Raw genomic sequence first — 18,524 nt, 5'->3', positions numbered from 1 at the left:
GGTTCCAGATGTGATGCTACTAGTCAAACCACTCATCATTAAGTAAAACACAATATATTTAAACACTCTAATGAAAACCCATACACAATGAAGATGAATTTAGAATAATTTAACTATTGGAAACCTTAACCGAATAATGGATACAGTTGTTTCTACAAATGAACTGTTCCAATATACTAAAATCACCTAAACACACCCTTGGCAAAAAAGAACATTCAGACATACATTCTTGAATACAGTTCTCCAATCCAGGAGGAAACCGCATCAAGTTAGGTTATGAAAGGATTGGACACTCTGACAGCAGGAAACATGTTTCCACTGATGGGTGAGTGCCAAACCAGAGGACACAGCTTAAAAATACGGGGTAGACCATTTAGGACAGAGCTCAGGAGAAACTTCGTCACCCAGAGAGTGGTGGTTGTGTGTAATGCTCTGCCCCAGAGGGCAGTGGAGGCCCACTCTCTGGATTCATTTAAGAAAGAGTTGAATAGAACTCTCAAAGATAGTGGAATCAAGGGTTATGGAGATAAGGCAGGAACAGGATACTGATTAGGAATGATCAGCCATGATTATATTGAATGACGGGGCAGGATCGAAGGGCAGAATGGCCTACTCTTGCACCTATTGTCTATTATCTATTGTTTCAGAGTAGCTGCTGGGGATAAGCTACTAGGCCATTTTTACTGCTATTTATTATAAACCCTAAAAGACGTTGTAAGTTATTTACTTTAGCCGTTTTCAGCAGGCAGTTTGGCCTTTAAGATCTCTTATTCATAGAAAGGAGAAAATAATCTTTTAATTCTAAAGTGACAGCATTGGCACACAATGTGGATGTCTGATCCTTTACTTAAGGGGCTTCCTTGTGTTACTGATCGCAAGTTCACCTGAGAGGGACAAATGCTGGTACAGACCAAGTCTCATAACTTCTGAAACACCCATTGTCCATGGACCATCACATGGGACATATTGCGAATTGAACAACAGCCTGCCACACACCATTTCACTCTTTCTGAGATTCACACTGCCAGCACTCTATACACTAGGGAGCCAAAAGCTAAGCCCAGGGAAAGATACAGAGGGACAGAAAGATTCACATTAAAGGCAGAAACAGACAGTTAATTAACTGAAAAATGTTATGGAAACAGGGCAGTGGGACTAACTGGACGAGTGAGATTTTGGGGGGAATCCTTACAAGAATGAGAACATTGAATAAAGGCATTGTCAGATCAGCTGAAATGATTTGTTACATCAAATTCTGAATCTGCATCACAGAACACCACAAACAACATAAACTGGGAGAAGATGACAGCCCAGCATGGAGAGCTGTGCACACCATGATAGTGTGTTGCTCAGTAAACTGCACTATCTTCCCAGCGTGGAGAGTATTGCAAACTTTACTGTCACATGCTAACTATACTCGCATCAGATTACTGTCTATCATGGGAGGGGTGTGTGTGTGTGTGTGTGTGTGTGTGTGTGTGTGTGTGTGTGTGTGTGTGTGTGTGTGTGTGTGTGTGTGTGTGTGTGTGTGTGTGTGTGTGTGTGTGTGTGTGTGTGTGTGTGTGTGTGTGTGTGTGTGTGTGTGTGTGTTCATCAGAGACTGAGGGAGAGTGTGTGTATGGGCGTGATTGGCGTGGTTGAATGTGAAACTCATTGTTTGAGAAGGAACGCACATGCAAGAAGCTATTTTAAATAAGAACAACTGGCAGGTTTTTTGTTAATCGACAAAGGGAGAACGAGAGAGGTTTCATGGATAGACACAGTAAAGTTTTTGAGAATGTCAAAATAAAGGCATTGCCAGACACAACAGCAAGAAACATCGGCATGCACATGAATGACAGATGGATGCGGGTTTGGTTGAGTTCGAAACAGATTTGCTTGGGCATGTTTGAAGCTGGGAGTCTCAGCAACAGATTATTGGCTTCATTAAGACGGTATTTCATAGCTCAAGGTTCAAACAGGGGATGGAATAAGGCAGTGAGATATATTCTGAAGTGGTGAGCATTTCTAATTAGAAAAGGTCAAGGCATGGTGTAACGCACCAGCTCATGGTCAAAGGGATCACCCACAGTTGTGACTTGTCTGCTTCAGTCCCAGATGTTGGCCAGGGATGGGATGGAAACAGTGGCAGGAAGTGGAGTTTGCAACCAGAACAGTAGAGAGTGATCTCCATGCTGTTAATATTTAAATAACAAAGGCAATAATACAATAAATTGTAGTTCTCTGCTGGAGCTGAATAGGTCAACATAGAGACCCATCAGTAACACTGCCAGAGCAGAGATGGAGACAGTAATTGAGCACATTCATTGATGTAGCTAGTAGTAGTCTGTAGAGTGAATATATGGTTTGAGAGTTTCAACAGGAAAATAATAGTGACAACAAGTGTAGACTATATGAAAGAACAGTTATACAGTCATAACTGGTTTATAGAAAAACAAATCTGGACAGTGACATTTGCCAGGAATACCAACGGTAGCCATGGAAGGATAATAAATATACTAAATAATGAGAAGAGTGTAGTAGATCCGCAATGATCATGATCACCAATAAAATGCAGAAAAATACCAAACATAATTGGGTAAACCACTGTCTATTGTTGGAAGATGCCATTCTAATGTTCCCAGATTCTGATACATTTTTGGAACATTCCAGTCTAATGTTTTCTGGTTCTGATCAATTGTTGGAACTTTCTAGTCTAATGTTCTCAGATTCTGATCTCTCCTCGCTCTCACTCTCTGGATCTGCTCTTCCCTGTCAATGCTATCGGTGATGCTCCCGCTCATGTTTTTGGATAACACATTGAACGTCGCCCATTTATCATGAAAAGATGGAAATCCTCCACTGGGATAATTACAACCCATAGAGATTGGCATTAATCATAGTCACTGTACAAACACTGGGAAACTGAGCAAAGGCTATGACAACGGATGAATGGGCACCACACAACAATCAACAGACAGGAGTGTTCCCTCCCAGATCTGGAACACTTCAGTGATTCAGGACCTTCAACGTTGGGCCTACGGGTGACCATCGTCCAAGGCGGACTTCAGGACAGGCAGAAGAGAAAAGTGGCCGAGCAGAAGCTGATAGCTAATTTCGGTACCCAAAGGGAGGGCCTCAATCGGAACATTGGGTTCATGTCACATTACAGGTGACCACCATTGCACTATACACACCCAAACGCTCCTACACACACACACATACACATGCACACAGACACTCACACACACCCTTAAGGACACACACACTCCCACACTCACATGGGCATCCTCTCAGAGACTTAGAGCACTCTACACTCATGCACACACATATACACTCTCTCACTGACACTCAACCCACCACCCCAAACACGCACACACACTCCCACACTCACACATGCACCCCCTGACAGACTTAAGACAATCGACTTTAGTACACACGCATATACATTCTCTCTCACACTCACAAGCCCCAACCCAGACAGACACACACACACAAACAGACAAAGACCCACATGCGCACATATATTTTGTGGGGCGAATTTGTACTTGCAGAGTTTTATTGTACTTTGCTGAAAAAATATTCATGTAAAACTCTGAGCTCAAAAACTGCATGAATTCATGTAAAACTCTGTTATCTCACTTTTCAGATTAGAATCAATCTAAACATAATGGCATACACAGAGAACACAGGGGGCTAACACCTTAAACATATTGTCTCGCTAACACTCATTATTACTGCTAACCTGAGAATGCAACTTTTTAAAAGAAAAAGGTTTTGTGATTTACATATGAAAGACGTGAAACTATCATAGTATTTGAACAGATGAAAGACTCAACAGACAATCAAAGTATTTTTCAATGTTTCATTTCAGTTGCATCACGCTGTAAATTTTTGCTAAAACTTTTGTGCCGGAAGTGTGCCATCCACTATCTTCTGATGAAGGAGCGGCTCTCCAAAACCTAGTATGCTTCCAATTAAACCTGTTGGACTATAACCTGGTGTTGTGTGATTTTTAACTTTGTACACCCCAGTCCAACACCGGCATCTCTAAATCATGACTGACAAACAGGGTCTATTAACTAGTTCCACACATCATTTTTCATATTAATATTAAAGGGAACATTTACTGGGTTTGGATGGAATGGATGAGGGTTGCTGAGGGACGGACCATAAATCTTTAAATCTTTCAATTTTTTTTAGTTGTATATGAGAGTATTAACAGAACTTTGCAGGGGTCCATATATGTTCCACTCTGTTTATGAAAGGAGGCAGTTATAAAATAACAGATTGGCTGCATAAAAAAAGTGAGTAAGTTTCTAGATACCTTAACCCAAAGTATGATACCTATTTACCAGTGTGAGACTATTATTGGTTTTAAGTGCCCTGCTACCAAATCCTTTCATAACCTTGAGACAGAGCAATGAGACTGCTGCTCAGCAACAGGCCAAAGTAACTCTGTCCCTATGGGCCTCTTACAGAGGGATAAGAGAAGGCCACTGAACCTAAGTTAGCCTGTTGATACTTGAAAAGGTGGAAATCTAGAATATTGACACATTTGCCAACATTATTTAAGAAAGTAAGGAAAAAAACAGGTAACCATAGATCGCTGAGCCTGAAGTCAAATGTAACTAAATTGTTGGAGGTGATTGTGAGGGAAAGGATGTATATGCATTTAGAAAGACAAGGACTGAAGAGGGCTTTGAACATTGGAGATCACGTCTCACTCACTCTGTGTAATTTTTTGAGGAAATGATGAAGATGATTAATGAAGGCAGATGAGTGGATGTTGCTTTATGGAATTCAGTAAGAAAACCAAAATGTTCTACATGGTAGACTGGTTAACAAGATTAGTCTGCCTGCCAACCTTGAAAGAGATGTGTCACTGCAGCTGTATGAGGTGATACTGAGAGGGCACCTGGAGTACATTGTGTTTTTTTTGTGTTTCCGTAACTGGGATGGAATGGACCTCCATCAGATACCGTTTAACGACTGCTCGTAATCCACGGGTTGCTGTGTCATTTAATGTCTCGGGTCTGTTACATAAGGACAGGTGGAGGCCGTTTAGCCTTTCCAGTCTATTACAGAGTGCCACGAGGAGTCCATTCAGCCTCTCGAGTCTGTTACAAAGGGGCAGGAAGTGTTTATTCAAGTGTGTTACGCATAAATATTATTTTTAAATTAGTTTTTGGAATAGAAAAGACCTGATGTCACCATTAAAGTTCTAACTTTGAACAAGGCCAATTTTGAAAGTGTTAGGCGAGCATTGTGAAAGGCTAATTGGAACACCCTATTCACAAGGGAAGGGATTGTTGGAAATTGCAAGGCCATCAAAACTTGGTTTCAGAGAGTCCAGAGCCAACCTTTTCCCATTAGTGAGAGAGGCAAGGCTGGTGGGTGCAGGGAGTGCTGGATGGCTAGATATATTGATGCTTTGGTCAAGGTAAGGAAGGAGGCATATGTCAGGTAAACAGAGCTGAGATCAAGTGAATTCAGTGAGGAAGATAAGGGCGGTAAGTGCATAGTCAACGAGGAAATCGGGCCAGAAAAATGTGGACATGAGATGGCTTTAGAAATAGGGTTAACGAGGCATTGAAGAAATTCTACACAGCCTTTAATGGCAAAATATTAACTAGGGAGAGAATAGGGCCCCTTAAAGATCAGTAAGGCTACCTATGTACGGAACCACAGGAGATTGGAAGGATAAAAAATAAATATTTCTCCTCAGCATTTAATGTGGAGGAGGTTACAAGAGCAAGAGAATGAAGAAATATATAGTGATGCCTCGAAAAGTGTCTATATTACAAGGAGGTGTTGGGTATTTTCAAACACATAAAGGTGAACAAACCTCTGGGACCTGATCAGTTGTATCCCAGATGTTTGTAGGAAGCTAGAAAAGAGATTGTTCAGCAATTTGCTGATATATTTATAACATTGATTTCCACAGGTGAGGTGTCAAAAGAATGGAGCGCTGCTATCATGGTGTCATTATTTAAGAAAGTAAGGAAAAACCAGGTAACTATAGATCGATGAGCCTGACGTCAATTGTGACTAAATTGTTGGAGGAGATTTTGTGGGAAAGGATGTATATGCATTTGGAAAGACAAGGACTGAAGAGGGCTTTGTACATTGGAAATCACGTCTCACTGACTCGGTAGAAGTTTTTTAAGGAAGTGATGAAGATGATTGATGAAGGCAGGACATTGGATGTTGTCTTTATGGAATTCAGTAAGTAAACCAAAATGTTCTACATTGTAGACTGGTTAGCACAGTTAGACTGCCTGGGATCCAGGGAGAGCTCGCCATTTAGATCGTAAACTTTCTTGATTATTAGAGACAGGGGGTGACAGTGGACATTTGTTCATTAAACATGAAGACGTGTGACCAGTGGTGTGCCGCAAAGATCAATATTGGTCCACTGCATTTTGTCACTTATACAAATTATTTGCATTTGAGTATATGAGGTATGGTCAGTAAGTTTGTGGATAATACCAAATTTGGTGGTGAATTCGATAGTGAAGAATGATCTCTCAGACTATAATGGGACGCTGCTTAGGTGAACCGAGGAGTGGCAGATGGAGTTTATTTTAGTTAAATGTGAGGTGTTGCATTTTGGCAAGACAAATCAATGTAAGACATATAGGTAGGGCCCTGTCGAAAGCTGCCAATCAAGGAGAACTCCATAGAAATTATCGAACCCCTGCAGCGAAGAAACAGGCTATTCGGCCCATCGAGGTCACACCGTCCTTCTAAACAATATCCCACTGGACAAACCCCTACCCTATCCCTCTGAGCCTGCATATTGCATTGCTAATCCCCCTCGCCTACACATCCCTGGGTATATACACAACTTAGGATGACCAAACTACCCTTATCTGTATATCTTTATACTCTTAGAGGAAAACATAACATCCAATAGAAAGTCACGCAGACACGGGGAGAATGTACAAACTCCACACAGGCAGTCGTTCAAGGATGGAATTAAACCCAGATCGCTGCGCTCTGAAGCAGCAATGCGAGTCACTGAGCTACTGTGACACCCTGTGGTGCAGGTTTTCCGTTCCTAGACAGTGCCGTCACAGGTAGACAGCGGAGTGAAGAAGGCACTTGGTGATCTTCCCTTTATTGGTGCGTGTTTTGAGATAAAATATTTGCATGACATGTTGCATCTGTACGGGACATTAGTTTGTCTACTTTTGTAATATTGGCTTTAATTCTGGTCACCCTGCTGTCGGAAAGATATTGTCAAACTTGAAAGGGTGCAGAAGAGATTTAACAGAATGGCGCAGGTGTTGGATGGTAATAGTTATAGGGTGAGGTTGAATAGGCTGGGACTATTTCCAAGTGTTAAGGCTGAGAGGTAACCTTATAGAGGTTTATAAAATCATGAGGGGCATAGATAAGGTAAACAGTCAGTGTCTTTTCCTCACGATTGGCGAGTCCAAAATTAATTTAAGGTGAGAGGGGAAAGATTTAAATAGGGACATTTTCAAATAGAGACTGCTTTGCGTTTGGATTGAACACCCAAAAGAAGTGGTGGAGGCAGGTACAGTTACACAATTTAAAAGGCATTTGGACAGATACATGCATGGGAGGTGTTTAGAGTGAGATGGGCCAAGTGCTGGCAAGGGGGACGAGTACATCTCTGAGACTCTATTGCCTCTTGAGTGTATAACACAGGGACAGGAGGAGTCAATTGAGCTTCTGAATTCTGTCAGTCAGCTTGTTTGCTCAATTGCTGGGAGTAAAATACAAAAATACATCATTCAGATTTTGATAGTGTTTTACGGAAACAGGAAAGAGACTTTAAGTCTAGAGAAGCTGTAAGGAATGTGAAGAGGCCATTCAGGCCCTCGACTCCATTCCACAGGAGAAGCAGGTGAGCACAAAGCTGTTGTAGCCTGTTAGTCAGTAACAGGAGGAGGACATCGACTTTCGCAAACCTTGGATCAGGAAGTAGTCAGTCTACCTCCCAAGATTGAGACACAGGAACAGGAGGCAGTCATTCAACTGCTTGAGACTGTGACACAGAAATAGGAGGCAGTCATTCAACTGCTTGATACTGGACACAGGGACAGGAGGGAGTCACTCAGTGCTCGAAACTGGGGCATAGGGAAATCTGGAGGTTAGTGAGGCCCCAGGATCCTGTTACACAAGGACAGCAGGAGATAACTCACTCCCCAACAGTATGGGGCACGAGGAGAGAAGGAGAGTTTGCTTGGAACCAACAGAAATATATGAATAAATTGCATTAGTGGTCCATTCAATCCTGCCCCAAAATTCACTAAGACTATGGCTGATCTGGTGGTGATTCCATCATTCTACTTTACGGAGACTGTCCTCTCTGCAGCCTCTGCTCCATTTGTTGGTCATTTTGTAGACCCAGATGCTGTAACAACAGTCACCATGACTCATCCAGAGGGATGGATCTAACCAGATGAGTCAAGTTTTGAACAGTCCAATCACAAGAATTGAAACACAAAATAAAGGTCTTGCCAGATGTTTAGTCCTCTCACATTCGCAATCCAACTCACATAACCAGCCATGACATATTCAAGATGGAGCACTGTGTCGATCTGGCTAGTGGACAGCTGTATGCCACCTCGGAATGTCCAGAGTGAAACTCTGTGCAGTCCACACCAATGCTTGATCTATAATCCTGGGCTAAATGTCTAGCATAGGGAGCTGGTTCATTCATATATAAACCCAAGCTCTTGCATTGTTCGGTAAAACTGTATTAGATCATTGCCCAGTGTTGAGAAACATGTAACCAATGCTGAAAGTGACAGCATGTACAGTTCCCATCCATTTACAGCTCCATATATCCAATGTGCCTTGACAAGGGATGCTGCGAATGTGAAAGTCACTGCGAGGAAGAGATGTAATTGGAAACAATTTAAATACCAATAGTTCTGATTAATGTGAGTATCACTCTAGTATTTAAAGATGAAATAACTGAGGTAATATCTAATGAGGTTTTGTGAATGGTGCAAACCAGTAAGGGGGCGGAGGCGGTGGTCATGTTATCGTGGTTGCACTATAAGCCTTCAAATAATCAATGGGAATTAGAAGAACAAATATGCAGGGAGACTGGCGAGACTTGCAGGAGAAATAGGATTGTCATAATAGGTGATTTTAACACAGACTGCGACTTCTAGATGGTTAAGAACTTAGATGCAACGGAATTTGTTAACTATGTTCAGGAAAGCTTCCACAAGCAGCATGTAGAGGGTCCTACTCTCGACCTACTGTTGGGAAATAGGATAGGATAGGTGCCGGAGGTAAAGTCGGGGAACATTTTGGGAAAAGTGACTACAGCTGTATTAACTTTAAAATAGTTATGGTAAGGACAAAATTGCTCCACAGATTCAAGTTCGAAATTGGGACCAAACATATTTTGTTGGAATTAGTCAGGGGATTACAGGGGTTGATTGGAGTAGTTTGTTGCCAGGTAAAAGGATCCCAGGCAAGTGGGAGGGCTTCAAAAGTGAGATAGCTCGAGTTCAAGGTCTATATATTCCTGTGAGGGTGATGGGAAAGTGAGGCTGGAAGAGAGAACCCTGGATGACAAGAGATATTGAGGCTCTGACCAGCAAAAAAAAGGAGACGTCGCTCAGGTACAGGCAGCTGGGATCAAGGGAATCCTTCGAGGTACACAGGGGATACAGGTGTCTACTGAAGAAGGAAATCAGCAAGGCGGATGTGGGGTATGAGATAGACTTAGCTGAGCAGATTAGAGTGAATCCAAATTCAGTATAGTGAAGAAGAAGATCAACGAGAGAGAGAATATGACGTCTTAAAATCCAAAATAGGCATGCATGTATAAAACCTCAAGAGATGGTTGAGGTCCTCAATTTCCTCTCTGTGTTTTCCATGAAGAAAGACATGAAGAGCTGTGACCATTGGGAGGTTAATTTTCATACCTTGGTACAGTCCATATCACAGTAGAGGTGCTGTTGGGCATATTAGAATGCATAAAGTCAGATAAATCTCTTGGCCCTGACCAGCTATATCGAAGAGCTCTGCAAGAGGCGAGAGAAGAAAGTTCAGGGGCTAAGGTCCCGGAAGACTGGGCAGTAGCAAATATTGTGCCCTTATTCAGAAGGGCTGCAAAGAAAAGCCTGGGAAATATAGACCAGTAAGCTTCACATCTGTTTCCAGAAACCACATGAGAACTTTCGGAGATATAAGTTATGCATGCATTTGGAAAGACATAGTTTGACTTGGAACAGTCAGCATAGCTTTGTGGGTGGCAGATCATGCCTTACAAATTTTGATAGAGTGTTTCGAGGAAGTGACCAGGAAGTTTGACTAGGGCAGGGTGGTGGACATAATCTATATGGATTTTAGTAAGGCCATTGATAAGGTTCCACATCGTAAGATGTTCTAGAAGGCTGGATCGCATGGAGACCAATGTAATCTGTCAAATTGGCTTGACGTTATGAAGCAAATGGCTATGCTGGAGGTATGCTTGTCGGACTGGAGGCCTGCGACTAGTGGAGTTCCTCAGGGGTCGGTGCTGGGCCCATTGCTGTTTGATATCTATATCCATGATTTGGACCAGAGTGCACAACGCAATGTTAGTAAGTTTGCATATGACACTAAATTAGGAGACATCATTTACAGTGAGGAACATTATCAGAAATTGCAGCAGTACGTTAGTCAGCTGAGGAAGTGGGCTGAGAAATAGCAAATGGAGTTTAATGTAGATAAGTGTGACGTCTTCCATTTAGTAAAGTCAAATCCAGGTAGGAGTTCAATGATGAATGAGAGGATCTTAAGGAGTGTAGTGGCACATAAGGACGTTGGAGATCAGGTGCACGGTTGTGTGAATTTGAGTCACAGATGCACAGGACAGTGGAGAAGGCTGTTGGCATACTGGCCTACCTCAGCACATTGAGTATAGAAGTTGGGACGTTATGTTGCAGTTGTACAGGATGTTGATGAGGCTGCAGTTGGAGTATTGTGCTCAGTTTTGTTCGCCTTGCCCTAGAAAGGATGTAGAAGAAATTTACAAAGATGTTTCCTGGGCTTAAGGCTCTATGTTAGAGGCGGAGGCTGGATAGGTTAGAACTTATTTATTTACTGCGTAGGAAATTGAGAGAGTTCTTATGGAAGTGTATCTCTTATAAAATCATGAGAGGCGTCCATGGGGTGAATACTTCAATTTATTTCCTAAGATGCGGAATCGAGGACTCGAGGACATCAATTAATGTTTGGAAAGGAAAAAATATATATAAAAAGGAACCTGCGGGGCAACTTTTTTACACAGAGTGTGGTATGCACATGGACTGAGCTGCCAGTGGAAGTGATTGAGGTGGGCACAAAAAAAAATTGAAAAGGAATTTGGACAAAAAAGCAGATAGGAAAGGACTAGAGGGATACAGAGCTAGGGCAGGGAAATGGGGTGAGTGTGGATGAACATTTTGTTTGGCATGGACCAGCTGAGCCAAATGGCCAGTCATACTGGCAGTCTCGTGCAGTATGACTGTAAATTAGTGTGTTTTGGAGTGGAGACAGAGGGGGGAGACTGAGATAATATGTCATGGAAGGATATGTTCACAGGTTTCAGAATGCTGAAATGAAGACATTTCGATAGTATCATGCAACACGGGTCGGTATTATGAAGAATGATGAGTGAATAGGATATTGCTGTGAGTTCAGGCGATGGAGAGTTTTGGATGAGCATTTGTTCTGCAGCTTAGTAACTGGGAGTGAGGACAGCAGAGTCTTCGCCTCACTGGGCTGAACCGAACAAAAAACTGTCTCAGTGACATTTTCATTAAGTGTGACAGAGGGGTTGTCTGCACGAGGCCGAGCTAGTTTCATGGTGCTATCTTACCAAACTCATCTCATTAACTACCCACCCCACTCCATGGTGTCCCTCTCATACAATGCCAGCCCGTTTCTCCCACCCATCATGACTGGAGGTACTCACAGTCACCCGGATGTCCCTGGATATTCATGATCCCTGGCAATGGTGCAATTTTAAAAGGCCAATGGGCGCACGGTTGAGATTTATCAGTTAGGAGCTGCACAGCATAGTCTACCCCGAGCATGGCAGCTAAGGGGCAATTACACCACGGTTTGTCGACAGCAGCACGGAGGAACTGGTGGATGGGCTAGTACAGAGGGCGACCATTTTCTTCCCAGAGGTATCACAACACCAGACCCACCAAGCATGGTCAGACTTCACCACCCAGATCAGTGCAGTATCAGTGATCTGAAGAAATGTCTAGCAAAACAGGACACATATCAATAACCTTCCCCACTCTGACAAGATAACGGCCACCTTATTCTCTCTGCTCCCTCACACTCACTGCATATCTGTTATATCACCCCCAGGTTCCAGTTACCGAGCAGATGATTCTCAGACACTTTTTACCACAGGTTTCTTATAGCATGTGTTCAGAAGGTATTTCCCATGGTCGGACTCTCCTAACAATATATTTCATCTTCTTTATAAATTCATGCAACAGTCAGCATGCTTTCTACAGACTAATCAAAAACATACACTTATTTTATGGTTGTCGATATCCAATCACAATTAGTCATTCTGGTTATTTCACTTGTCTCATCTTATTGTACTCAGCCAAAGACAGCTTCCAAACACTTGTCTCATTATAAAATACAATTTCTAGCAGAGAACGCTTTTATCCTCAGCCGTTATCATGTCCATTATCTCAAATATACCTTTTTCCTTGTCATGAAAGTTTCACTTGCCCTTTGTCTGTGACTGATTCTGTCTGTAAGAGTTATACAGGCTCCCACCCATTTGGCTGGATGGTTAGTTTGTAATGCGGAGGGAGGCCATCAGCGCAGGTTCAATTCCCCCACAGTAGGAAAGGTTACCATGAAAGGGACGCTCTCTCAACCTCACCCCATCACCCGTGTGGTGACCATCAACGTAAACCACTATGATTGGTCTCTCTAATGAGATTTCTTGGGGACTCTATTCTATCAATGTTAGTATTTTTTTAACAAAAATGTTTATTGAAAAATAGATTTTTATTGTTATATTAAAACAATAACAAAAAACTCAAATAACTGAACAGAATTACACCCATGTGCATACACATGCAAAAGAAGTTAAGGTCTACAAACGGACAGAAGAAAAACAAAAATAAACAATAAATAATAAATAAATAATACGGCTCAGAATAACAAAACGATAGCTCTTGTTTTTCGAGACCATTAACTGACGCACACATTCAAATGTTCACAATTCTTCATATTAGATTAATTAGACAATACCGTCACGGCTATGTAAAAGCCCTTTTTAGAGTAGCAGCTAAGCCTGCATCGCGGTAATCCAAAAAAGGTTGCCATAACTTATATGAATCTCAGCTTTTTTTGTGCATCATACTGGTGAAAAATTCCAAAGGGATATTCTCCATGACGACCTTACGACGACCCAACAAACCCGGGGGCGGGGCGGGGGGAGAGCGAAAGTGGGGGGTTTGTCGGTTTCAGACATCCATCACAAAATAATATTTTTCCTCGCATACGAAGTATAGGGGAGATACTACACGAGTATTTTGCATCAGTATTTCCTGTGGAATATGATATGGAAGATATAACATGTAGGGAAATAGATGGTGACACCTTGCTAAGTGTCCATGTTACAGAAGATGAACTGCTGGATGCCTTAAAAAAAGGATAAACGTGGATAAATCCCCAGGACCTGATCGGGAGTACCCGAGAACTCTGTGGGAAGCTAGAATAGTGTTTGGTGGGCCTCTTGCTGAGACAGTTGTCATATGGATATTCACTGAAGTGCCAGAAGACTGGAGGTTGGATAACGTGGAGCCACTTTTTAAGAAGGGTGGCAAGGACAACCCAGCGAACTATAGACCAGTGAGCCTGACGCTGGTGGTGGGCAAGTTGTTGGTGGGAATCCTGAGGAACAGGATGTACATGTATTTGGAAAGACAAGGACTGATTTGGGATAGTCGGCGTGGATTTGTGCGTGGGGAGTCATGTCTCACAAACTTGATTATTTTGAAGAAGTAACAAAGAAGATTGATGAGGGTAGAACAGTAGATGTGATCTATATGGACTTCAGTAAGGCGTTCGACAAGGTTCTCCATGGGAGACTGATTAGCAAGGTTAGATCTCAGGGAATACAGGGAGAAGTAACCATTTGGATACAGAAATGGCTCAAAGGTTGAAGACAGATGGTGGTGTTGGACAATTGTATTTTAGACAGGAGGACTCTGACCAGAGACCTACGGGGGAATTATTTCACACAGAGGGTGGTACATGTATGGAATGAGCTGCCAGGTGTGGCCTCCTCTATATTGGAGAGACAGGCCGGCTACTTGCGGAGCGTTTCAGAGAACACCTCTGGGACACCCGGACCAACCAACCCAACCACCCTGTGGCTCAACATTTCAATTCCCCCTCCCACTCCACCAAGGATATGCAGGTCTTTGGACTCCTCCATCGCCAGACCACAACAAAACGACGGTTGGAGGAAGAGCGCCTCATCTTCCGCCTGGGAACCCTCCAACCACAAGGGATGAACTCGGATTTCACCAGTTTCCTCATTTCCCCTCCCCCCACCTTGTCTCAGTTAAATCCATCGAATTCAGCACCGCCTTCCTAACCTGCAATCTTCTTCCCGATCTCTCCGCCCCCACGCCAGTCTGACCTATCACCCTCACCTTGACCTCTTTCCAACTATCACATTTCCGACGCCCCTCCTCCAAGTCCCTCCTCCCTACCTTTTATCTTAGCCTGCTGGACAAACTTTCCTCATTCCTGAAGAAGGGCTTATGCCCGAAACGTCGATTCTCCTGTTCCCTGGATGCTGCCTGACCTGCTGCGCTTTTCCAGCAACACATTTTCAGCTTAGAGAGTCATGGGCCGGGTGCTGGCAGGTGGGACTAGATTGGTTTGGGATATGTGATTGGCATGGATGGGTTGGACTGAAGGATTTGTTTCCATGCTGGACATCTCTGTGACTCCATGTCTTATATTAATCTCTGTTTTTGGTGCACCATACAGTTACGAAAGTCCAAAGGGATATTTTCCATGAGGAACTTACAAAGACCCAACAGCCCTGAGGAGTTTTCAGACATCCAACACAACAGAATATTTTTCCTAGCACAGAAATTAAGGATTTTTCTTTCTTCCATGTGCATCTGCGTAAGATACTCTGGACAGGACCAGGAAAAGAGAAACCGGGTGCATCTCCATTTCGCTCCCCAAGACCCACTCTACCATACCTAACACAGTGTTCCAATATATACGAAGCCTGCAGCAGGACGACAAGCAATGAGCAAGAGTGCCTGTAGTCATTCTTCATTTAGAACATGCTAAAGAAAATCCCACTTTGCATTTTGAGAGATACTCTGGTGTCAGATAGACCCTATGAAGAATTTTCAACTGCATGGAATGGGTCCTATTACAGATCAAAATCCTTCGAGCATTTTTGCAAATATCCTCCCATGTCTCCGAAGAGATGTAAACACTCCAAACTCTCTAGCACAGACGTCACGAAGCTGCAGAGTCTTGTCTGAGGGGACATTATCCAACTAATGATAAATGGTACTGACAGTGAGTGTATTCTTAATATAAAGAACCCACTTCTCTGTATCGGAACTGTAAGGGTCTGTTAATTTTTTTCTTAAAAGCAAATCTCTAATCTGGAAAAAAAACACAGAACAAGTTTCTACTAGATAGTCCATACTTACGACTTATTTGACCAAATGATATCATTGTTTCTCCCATAAGTAACACGTGGTGGCTCAGTGGTTTGCACTGCTCACTCACAGCACCAGCATCACGGGTTTGGTTCCAGCCTTGGGTGACTGGCTGTGTGGAGGTAGTATATTCTCAACTGTATCTGCGTAGGTTTCCTCCCACAGTTAGAAAGATGTGCAGGTTAGCTAAATTGTCCATTGCTAAATCGCTCATAGTGTTCAGGGATGTGGAGGTTGGGGCATTAGTCAGGGTAAATATAAGATGGTAGGGGAATGGGTCTGGGTAGGTTACTCTTCAGAGGTTCGAAGTGGACTTGCTGGGCCCAAGGGATTCTACTAATTCGAAACCAACCAAGCAAGGTATCCCCCTCGCTGCCCACAGTTTAAATCTGGAATCCATCATCCCCGGTTGACAACCCAGTATACCAATTATAGGGGAAGGAGAATCGACGTTTCGGGCGTGAACCCTTCTTCAGGAATGAGGAAAGTGTGCCAAACAGGCTAAGATAATAGGTAGGGAGGAGGGACTTGGGGGAGGGGCGTTGGAAATGCGATAGGTGGAAGGAGGTTATGGTGAGGGTGATAAGGTGAGGGTGATAGGCCGGAGTGGTGGTGGGGGCAGAGATGTCAGGAAGAAGATTGCAGGTCAGGAAGGTGGTGCTGAGTTCGAGGATTGGGACTGAGACAAGGTGGGGGGAGGGGAAATGAGGAAGCTGGAGAAATCTGAATTCATCCCTTGTAGTTGGAGGGTTCCTAGGCGGAAGATGAGGCGCTCTTCCTCCAGCCGTCGTGTTGCCATGGTCTGGCGATGGAGGAGGCCATGGTCTGCATGTCCTTGGTGGAATGAGAGGGAGAGTTGAAGTGTTGATCCACGGGGTAGTTGGCTTGGTTGGTGTGGGTGTCCCAGAGGTGTTCTCTGAAACGTTCTACAAGTAGGTGGCCTGTCTCCCCAATATGGAGGAGGCCACATCGGGTACAGAGGATGCAGTAAATGATGTGTGCGGAGGTGCAGGTGAATCTGTGGTGGATATGGAAGGATCCCTTGGAGTCTTGGAGGGAAATAAGGGGGGAGGTGTGGTGCACAAGTTTTGCCTTTCTTGAGGTTGCAGAGGAAGGTGCCGGGAGTGGAGGTTGAGTTGGTGGGGGGTGTGGACCTGACAAGGGAGTCACGGAGGGAGTGGTCTTTTCGATTCGCTGATAGGAGAGGGGAATGAAATATATCCTTGGTGGTGGGATCTGTTTGGAGATGGCAGAAATGACGACGGATGACACGATGTATATGGAGGTTGGTGGATTGGTAAGTGAGGATCAGTAGGGTGTTGTCCTGGTGGTGATTGAAGGGGCGTGGTTTAAGGGTGGAGGAGCGTGAAGTGGAGGAGATGCGGTGGAGAGCATCGTCGACAACGTCTGAGGAGAAATTGCAGTCTTTGAAGAAGTAGGGTGTAGGAAATGAGGAAGGACATTCATTTTAATAACAGCCATTCGACCTAGCCAGGATATTGGAAATGACTCCCATCTTTGTAGGTCTTGTTTAATTTTGTCAAACAAATGGACACAGTTCATGTTAAATAAATGATCAAAGACAGATGCAATGAATATACTGAAATAGGGAAACCACCCCAGTGATCGTTTCAAAGGAAACCAGGATTTGGCCTCAGTATTAGGTATTTCCCTATGACCTCCCATAGTAATGGCCTCCAGCTTTGTAAAATTAATGTTATTGGCCGGAAAGGCAACCAATGAATTAATGCATTGCATCACATGAGCTACCGAAATTGCAGTAGTGAACTCAGTGACCAAGGCCTGGTGAGCAACTGGGTCCATGGAACGAGAAGGGTGGGTTGCAGCTACAGCCTCAGGCATGCTCGATGCTTCTGAAGGGTGCACCGTGTGTTGGGACTCACTCTATCCTTTCCCATGTTTTGTCATTTCCACTTGATAAAATGGGATTAGTAAAGATTCTGTCGCTCTTTGTTGAATTTTATTGCTGGGATGGGATGGGTTAGAGAACCACTTTGCCCGTGCTGTGATACAGAGCCCAGCAAAGCAGACAAGCCGCCATCTTGGATTCCCCGTTAATATTTTATCGATATTATCATTTCGTTTTGCATTATATTCCTGGATGTTCTGGACCCGTGTAATTTGATACTACTGTCCACATTTTCCCCTATGCTGCAAATTGCTGCCCATTCCTCCATAATCTTTGACTCTGTTGTTATTCATGAAACTTCTGTCGGTGCCTCAAAAATATTTCTGCCTCCAATGATCCGTGGGGAAGAGTGTTCCAAAGACACTCAGCACTTTGAGAAAACAAATATAAACCTTATGATCTGAGTGTGAGATTAGTTCTTTTGTGTCTCCTTATCTGAGAGAGGATATAATTACATTGAAAGCAGTTCAGAGATGTTTCATTTCACGTATTCTTGGGGTGAACGGCTTATATTATGAAGGTTTTAACAGGTTATTCTTGGAGTGAGAATGAAGCATATAGGATCATGAGGACAATACATTGAAAGCAGTTCAGCGATGTTTCATTTCACGTATTCCTGGGGTGAAGGGTTTATATTATGAAGGCTTTAACAGGTTTCTCTTGGAATGAGAATGAAACATACAAGACCTTGAGGAGAGTGGGTCAGGTGTTTACCCACTGGGTGTTTGTATAGTCCAAATTTGTTGTCATTGTCATAGGACCTCTACAGTGTGAAGGCAGGACATTCTGTCTATTACGTCCGCACTGATCCACCAAACAGCATCCCACCTGGACGTGCCCACTACCTTATCCATGTAACCCTGCATTTCCCATAACTAACCCATCTAACATACACATCCCTGGGAACT

The sequence above is a fragment of the Chiloscyllium plagiosum genome, unplaced genomic scaffold (genome assembly GCF_037043375.1).
Source record: "Chiloscyllium plagiosum isolate Xiang-an unplaced genomic scaffold, Cpla_swu_hap1 HiC_scaffold_21, whole genome shotgun sequence".
NCBI lineage: Eukaryota > Metazoa > Chordata > Chondrichthyes > Orectolobiformes > Hemiscylliidae > Chiloscyllium > Chiloscyllium plagiosum.
Note: the sequence above shows the minus strand (reverse complement) of the source record.